This window comes from Vicia villosa, linkage group LG1 (genome assembly GCF_029867415.1).
Source record: "Vicia villosa cultivar HV-30 ecotype Madison, WI linkage group LG1, Vvil1.0, whole genome shotgun sequence".
Taxonomy (NCBI): domain Eukaryota; kingdom Viridiplantae; phylum Streptophyta; class Magnoliopsida; order Fabales; family Fabaceae; genus Vicia; species Vicia villosa.
Genome location: NC_081180.1, coordinates 150,871,014 through 150,879,989, shown reverse-complemented (window position 1 = coordinate 150,879,989; position 8,976 = coordinate 150,871,014).

The window sequence follows — 8,976 nt, the reverse complement described above, 5'->3', positions numbered from 1 at the left end:
TACATCAAACATTTAGATGACATTTGTCTCTTATCCTTTGCTTCCACTAGCATAAGTGGGAACTACGATTGCTCTGACTTTCTCAACATCCCTTTGAGAATACGTAGGCACAAGGTCGTATCCTTGGCGAGCAAAACAAAACAAAAAAACCATTCAAACCTTAGCACCCGTAGACCCCGAGCTACAGATGCTCTGATTCCCTCTAAGGGATATGTATGCAGAGGATCGCGATGATCTTTGCGAGCATAATCAAACAAACACCTTAGGTCCCACCTCTTTCTCACAAGAACCTCCACCATAACAAGAATGGAATAAACAAAACAAAGAAACCTATAGAATACTATAGATACGTTGGGTGCTAATACCTTCCCTTCGTATAACCAACCCTCTTACCCAAGATCTCTCCCCCCACTTTTAGGTTATTGCAGCTTTTTTCCTTTTCCTACTTTGGAAATAATAAAAAGTTTGGTCGGAACAAAAGAAAAATCATTTTTTGAGCACTCGAGCCCAAAGAAGGCATCAGGTGTCTCATCTCGAAAAAAGGATACGATTTTTCCCCGCGACAGAAAAATGGCGACTTCACTGGGGACCATCTTTTTATTATTTCCAAAGAAGGGGTTATTTCTATTTGTTTTGTTTTTATTTCATTTTTATTACATGTTTGGCTCTATGGTTCTGTTACATCTGTGGTTCTGTTACAAGTGATACATTATGGACAAATCCTAACCCGGATTAAGTACACATAAGAATTAGGTGGAGGGTATAGTCATGTATGGCATACAAGGAGTCAGTCCTTAAAAAGTCAGCATGAGAATCCTTCCGCTCAGTGGAGGTTCCTTGTTGGTAGTATATGTTTAGCAAGTTTAATTGCGAAGACATTATTGCTTTCATTGAACTGTAGAAGCTGAGTTGGCTGTAGAACCCCAACCCATCCTGGCCTTGTTAGGTTGTGGTGCAGAAACTATTCAGGTGAAGACTTGGATTAGTTGTCATGCGGAGAACCACACTCAGACGAGTTTTTCTTGAGAATATTGCTAGCTCATGAGTTTAATTGTGGAAAGCCGGTAATATCCGAAAGAAAAATGTAGACTCTGACGTATCAGTAGAACATGTTTTGCAGGTGATTAACCCCTAGTACTATCCCATGTTTGGTTCTCTGACCTCATGCTCGTGACGCTGGACCTTTGAACCTGGGTGTACCATATTTGTATTACCATGTCTGTATTACCATGTTTGTAGTACCATGTTTGCGTTACCATGTTTGCATCACCGTGTTTGCTTTACCATGTTTGAATATGTGGCATCCATGCATCCATGCATTCATACATTCATTAAAAAACCCATCTTTTTCCATAAAAACATGATTTTTTCCAAAAAATTTTAGAGAAATTTTCCTTGCAAACATTATAGGATTAAGTGATGGAGTGGGTAAAAAGGCATACCAAGAAATACGGTTTCAAAGAGCCTAATGTGGAAAAACTGAAAGAATTAGCATCTTTTGTACAAGATCCTTCCGATTTTAGGAAAAGCCATGGAAAGCTTTTGCCTATTTTGAACACTCACGTTGATGAAGGACTTCTCAAAACTCTGGTTCAGTTTTATGATCCCGTCTACCGGTGTTTTACCTTTCCAGACTATCAGTTGGTACCAACCTTGGAAGAATATGCCAATCTTTTGGGTATTCCTGTGTCTGACAAAATACCTTTCAATGGTTTGGAAGCCATTCCTAAGTCACCGGTCATTGCAACAGGTACCCACTTGAAGAAATCTGAAGTAGAAAGTAATTGGACTACCAAAGGAAACCTTCCAGGTTTGCCTTCACAGTTTCTAATAAAGAGAGCCTTTGATTTCATCGAGACTGGTAGCATGATAGCTTTTGAAGTTGTACTAGCCTTGCTCATCTATGGGTTGGTTCTGTTTCCCAATATCGACGACTTTGTTGATATCAATGCCATAAAGGTCTTTTTGAATGGAAATCCCGTTCCGACTCTGCTTGGTGACATGTATTTCTCTGTCCATCATAGGAATCACCAAGGTGGTGGAATTATTGTATGTTGTGCACCTCTCTTGTTTAAATGGATTGTTTCACACTTACCTAAGTCTCCCATTTTCACGGAAAACCGAGAAGGTTTACGTTGGTCTCAAAGACTTATGTTTCTTACTAATAATGATATTCAGTGGTATACCTTGGCTCGCTGCGGTACAAATGTGGTGTCGTTTTCTTTTACCTCCCCGTTTCACTTGGGAGGACGGCACGCTAAACCCTTCACGCGAAATTTGGAAGGAGAATGCGCCCGTGGTGGGATGAATTTTATTTCAGTTCTTCCTACGATATCACACGAACTTTCTTATTTGTCCTACGAGTAGGAAAGGGAAAAAAAGATCTCAACTAAACCCTAGGAGTTTGCTAAGTGTGGGGATTTCACCTAGACTAGAAATTCTGGAGTCCGGGAGGTCGGTTATACATAGGGAAGTGTTTAAACACCCTACATATCTGTAGTACTCTACAGGAACCTTCTCTGTGTCATTGTGATTGTGTTTGCTGCTAATAATTGGGAAAGTTTCTCCTTTGTATTAGGAGAGAGAATTGAATTGAATAAAGAAAGACAGACATATAGACAGACTGACTATTTTTGGTATTTTATTAGCTCGCTGAGATTCCTTGTGAACCTCATGCCTACATATCCCTAGTGGAAGTCAGAGCTTAATGTAGTTCGGGGAACTAACTAGGGAAATTAATTATTTTTGGTGCCTTGCTTGAAGCTCAAGGTTGAAGCTTGGAATTAAATCTCTGTTTACAGTAAAGAGACATGAAATCATCTTTACAGAGAGGTATTTGTACTATTCTACCACAAACATTTAAAGGAGTGACAGAATAACTGAATTCATTTCATTCAAGAGGGGGACCTTACTTGTGTATGTGCAAGTATACCAGTCAAATGCCTCTTAAATGAAAGAAAGATGCTCATCCAAATTAGGGAAAGTTACCACATGTCTGGGTTTTACTGCCAGCTCATGCCTTTCAAAATCCTAAATGGGAGACTTGATTAAAATTGAAATGAAATGTTTGTTTGTTTGAATGTGGTAGAGTAGTAAAAATATCTCTCTATAGAGATAAGCTATGTCTATCTACTGTATAAAAGATTTGACTTTAGCTGGCTTGTATGAGGCCCAAGCTTGAGGCTTTTTGATTGATTTATTAATATTATTGACTCTGGGAGATGACTCCACTGGGGATTAATTACAGGATATTTTGGTGTTCTGTACAAAGCCCAGAATTGAGGCTGACTCTACTTAGGGAGACTCTATTTATGTGCCTTGTACAAAGCCCAAGGTTGTGGCTAACTGTTAAGGATAATTGAATGAATGACTCTATTTTGTGTGCCTTGTACAAAGCCCAAGGTTGTGGCTGACTCTAGCTAGGAAAAAAAACATTATTTTCTGCCTTGTACAAAGCCCAAGGTTGTGGCAGACTCTTAAATAAACTGAGTATGGATGATTCTATGGGGAAAAGATCCTAGGTGTTAGGAATCTTTGACACATGAAAGTATGGTTTATCTGCCTTGTACAAAGTCCAAGGTTGTGGCTACTGAATGATGAAGGACTCACTGGGGAGACTCTATTATCTGCCTTGTACAATGCCCAAGGTTGAGGCTGACTCTTGACAGGGGAGTTTTATTGTTTGGGTGCCTTGTATGAAGCCCAAGGTTGAGGCTAACTGTTTTTTTTTGGTTTTGACTCTACTGAGGAGGTTTTATTTATTAAATGACTGTTTTTCTTTGGAAGCTAACCCTTTCCAGGGATTTTGACTCAGCTGGTGAATTTATTTGGTAAAAGACTGACTTTATCATGTTTTTTGGAGGCTGACCCTTTCCAGGGGTTTTGACTCTTTTGGGGAAATTATCTCCTAAGAGAAATGAATCTTTATTTTTTGACATTTTTATTAATTGACTTTGGAGGCTAACCCTTTCCAGGGGTTTATATTAAAAATGAAAGAATGTGTGGAAGCTAACCCTTTCCAGGGATTTTATTGAAATGGAAGAATGTGTGGAAGCTAACCCTTTCCAGGGATTCTATGATTGAAATGGATGGCAGAAAGATTATCTAATGGAGACTTCTTGTTTAAAGCCCAAGATGAAGGCTGACACATGCTGAGGAGAAGATAAACATAGATCCTAGACTCTGCTAAGGAAGATTGATGAAGATAAGGGTGACAGAGACTGTCCATGTCTCTCATTCCAAAAGGTGTACTCAATGCAAAATTGAGACAAACTTGGCTTGTTTAAAGTCTGGTTTAAATTGGAAGAAACTCACCAGGGTAGGCTAAAAGGTGACTAAAGACCTGTTCCTATGTTTATAAGAAACCTGATGGGTCCTTGTATACAAGCTCAAGAGGAAGCTGGAAATGCTTTTAAGAAGCCTGTGGGTCCTTGTACAAAGCCCAAGAGGAGGCTAATCGAGGGTCCTTGTTATAGCACAAGAGAAAGCTATGTAGTTTTGAACTTATTTTGGCTCTAAGCAAATGGGTAAGAGGTTTCACCGGGAATAATTCCTCTTTGGGTGGATGTGTCCTATTATTTTTGGATTCTAAGGTTTTTGCCAAGATGTTTCACCGGGAATAATTCATCTTGGGGGTTTGAACTACAGATCTCTAATTAGGAAAAAGCCTTCACCGGGAAGACATTCTCAATCCTAGGTCATATTCCTATAATATATATATAGTTTAACTGTCCTAGGGTTTATACTCAAACGTAGTTCTAAACTAATATATATGCACAATTTATATTTGACAGTAATTTAAATAAAGACTGTAAATTGAAAGCTTGTAAAGCCTAACCTGGATGGAGTGGAGGCCTTTGAAGAAATATGTACAGAGCCTCAACAGTAATTTTTATTGTTTTGTTGATAACAGTTGAATATTTATGATAAACAGTTAATGGTTTTTGAAAACAGAAGAAGTGAAGATGGACAAAGGTCACATAGGTATCTGAAGAGTTTCACCGGGAATAATGCCCTTCAAATACCAGAAGAATGTTTTTGAAAACAGAAAGAAGATTTTGAAAATACAGTTTTGAAAACAAGCTAAGAAGAGAAGGTTTTTGGGACTTACACTCTATTAGAGGCCCAGTACTTTACAGTACTGGTTATAAAAGCAAATTGAAAATGATTTGAAATGATATAAGGTTTTGTTGTTTGAAAACCTTAATCATTTGATTTATTCGGAGATTGAAAACAGTTTTGAAAATTGACAAAAGTCAACTTAATTAGGGTAAAAATAAAGACTTTTTAACTAATTAAGACCTAAACAATTAGGGTTTTATCATAAAATTATTTACAAAGTGATTGGGTTAAAATAAAGTGATAATATATATTTAAAGTATTTAAGAAAACACTTAAAAACATACTATTTTAAACCTAATTAAAATTCAAGAAATAAATAATATTTTTATGATTTTTTTGATTATTCACAAAATAGGTATATTAAATGATAAGTGTGTGAAAAATGAAGTGAAAATAAATTAATTTGATAGGTTAAATAAATATGTGAAGTTTTGTGAGAAAATGAAAGAAATTGTGTGTTAAAAAAAATAGTTTTGGCCCTTGGAGGGTTTGAACCCACGCCCTCTAGGTCACACACACAAAACAAACACCAGTGAGCCAACGCGCGTGTGGTGATAGTAACTTGCATTCATTTGATTATGTTTCAAAACAACTAGTAAATCATTGAAGAATAAAAGAACCAAAAAGTCTGGGGCGAGGGGGATTCGAACCCCATACTTGAGGCATGATGAGACTAAGGGCGTATGGGAGGCCACTAGGGCAAGTTTGTTCAGTCGTTTAAGGAACGCATACCATTCAAAATAAAATAAACTTTGGCCCCAGATTCAAATTTTGCGCGCCATGGCCATAGTCATCTTCTTCCTCGAGCTCAAAGATTTTCAAAATCCTAACTCTCTGATTTCTCAACTAAATGACATGATGTAAACATCAATCTTGTTCTAAATTTCCTCACGAATCCAGATATGTAACTAACATTTATTTATATGAACTATAGCTACCTAATTTCTCAGAAAACTCTAAGAACATATAAACCCTAAATTTGAAATTAAATGACAAACAAGATGAATAAATGCAAGATGATAGAGGGTTTTCAATCCTCTGATGATGCTAAATAAGATAGAATCGAGCTTTAACTCAGTGAGTGCTTAAATTAAAGAGGTGAAGTTCAGAAACTTACCTCTGAAAATGGAGGTCGTGAGGATGATTAAGAGCAACTGGGCTTGAATGAATGATCTCAATAGCTTCCCTGAGACTCAATGATGCTAACTGAATGCTTATTGGAGCTTGAATCCTCTTGAATTGCTCTATGGACCTCCTTCGATTTCAGCTTCAAGTGAACATGGAGGTTGTTGAATTTGGAGTTACAGATGAGCTGCAGCCATCTGGTTAGCTTCACTATGACCTGAGGAATGTGCCTGGATGATTGGCTTGGCTCAGAACCTCCTGAATTACTCCATGGACCTCCAACTGCAAATGCTCCAAAGTGAGAGCAACAATGGTGTTCCTCTACTTACATAAGTGATCCAGGTGCTTGGATCACCTCAAATGACCTCCCTTGAGATGTTAGAATGCTCACTTTCCAAAGATAAGCTCTGGTTTGAAGAAATCGATTCTTCTTGCCAAAGAACTTTGAAAAACAATGAACATGAGAAGAGAAAGAGAAAGCAAGGAATATGGTTGCTTTGGTGTGTTTTTTGAATGAGAATGAGGCCTCTATTTATAGGCAAATGTCTCAGTACTGATTGGGAGAGTGAGCTTGCTTAGTGAAGCAAGTTTGGTTTCTTAGCCATGAAGAAATTTCAAAGAATATCCAAGTGTGATCATTGCATTTTCGAGCCACCTCCCCTATCCATTGATTCTATCTGATCTTAGGGGACAATTCAGATGCAAAGTGAGCTCTAATTGGTTGGTGAGAAGATTCCTTGGGTGATTCATCAATTTGCCATAAATTCTCAAAAGTAATCATTACATAATCACATGTTCTTGTTTTAGGAATCTTCTTCAATTATCATGGCATGGTGAAAATGAATGTATGGCATTGTTTCAGACATGTTATGGGTCGTGTAGCATCCATTAGTGAAGCAAAATGCACAAAATTGCAAAGTTCCAATTTGCACATGACCTATAATTTTACTTCATGAGGCCAACTTTGAACAAGCATAACTCCTAGCTCAAATTGAATTTGGAGAAGGTTGAACACAATTTGGAAAGCCCTAAACATCTACTTCAAATCATTAGTTTATGTCTTCTTCAGAATCATTTGGGAAATTTGTGAAAAATGAGCCCAAAGTTGGATGAAAACTAGGTTAAAACACAGAAAAATTTCTAAGTGTTTATGACCTAAACTTCAAAATTTCCAAAACTTCATAAATGATTGATCTTTTGAAAAAAGTTCCTTTGTAAGATGTTGTTTTATTTTGCAAGATCTACAACTTTCATGTTGGAAGTTTTTTGAGTTGTGTAGGTGAAATTTTGAGTTCTCACCATGCCTTCAAAAACCCTAATTCCCGACTTTTTGCTCCTTGATGAATTTCTTTGAATTTCTTTGGTCAAATGACTTTGACATCCATATATTGATGATATTGATCTTTGAAAGTCATTTTTTGACCAAAAACCTTAAAAGTCAATGATGGTCCCACACAGTTGACTTTTCCTGACAAAGTGAATTTTTTGGGCTTTTGTGAAGAAACAAGATCTTCTCCTCAAATGAATGATGTAAATGGATTATATTGAGGTAGTAGAGATTCTTGAATCATGTCTTGAGTTTTGGATCCATGCCCTGATTAAAAGTCAACCATCCTGGTGAATTAGGTCAAAAACCCTAATTGTCGACCATATGAAAATAATGACTGTAGACTTTGAATTGAGGTGTAATGTCCAGTGGATCTTGTCATGTGAGCTATTTGAAGATGATTGATGTCTTTGAATGGTTCCCTGGGGCTTTTTAGGGTTTCCCAAAAGTGATCCCTGATTTTAGTCCTTGATAGGCTCCAAACCCTAGTCTGTTGATCTGAGTAATCCTGTGCTTAGATGACTGGGTGTCTTAATCAATCATAGGTGTAATAATGGGGCTTTTGAGTCTTATGATTGTATTAGAGACTAATCCTTCTATTGATTGATCCTTTGCCTGAGTTTTCTTGTCTTTGAACACCCTCGATTGAATGCCAGACTGCCTTGGGTACTTACTTTGACTTGATGAAAATCCTGAAGACATGTCATCTCAGGGGGGGTCAAAAATTAGGGTATGACAGATGCCCCTATTTAAGTTTCTTTTAACTGGAGGGAGAGAGATTGGTATCTCGATCTCTCCTGCGTAAAAGAGACTTAAATATCAAAGAATGCCCGAATTTTGAGCACTCCTGAGATGATAAAATCTTTGCATGATTTGATCCCGTTGTCGCACTTGGCGGGGAATGAGGAGACAAAATCCTGCAGAAATACTTGATGTGGATTCTGGCGAAAGGATGGTAATGTAGGATGCGCAATCCATCTTCTTTAACTAAGTGTTGATACTTAGAAAAAGGTAAACAACCTCCTCTCGTTCCGGATGTCCAAATCTCGAAACTGGTCTCAGTTGCGTTTGGACAATATCTCAGATAAAGAGAAAAGCTCCAAAGGTTTGTTTCCTCATCAAACTTCTTACCAGCACTTGGAGGTAAGATACCATTTGACGGTAATAAAGAAACTTCAAAGGTTTGTTTCCTCATCAAACTTCTCGTCAGCACTTGGAGATGAGATACCATTTGATGGTAATAAAGAAACTTCAAAGGTTGTTTCCTCATCAAACTTCTCATCAGCACTTGGAGATGAGATACCATTTGACGGTAAATAAAGAAACTTCAAAGGTTGTTTCCTCATCAAACTTCTCATCAGCACTTGGAGATGAGATACCATTTGATGGTAATAAAGAAACTT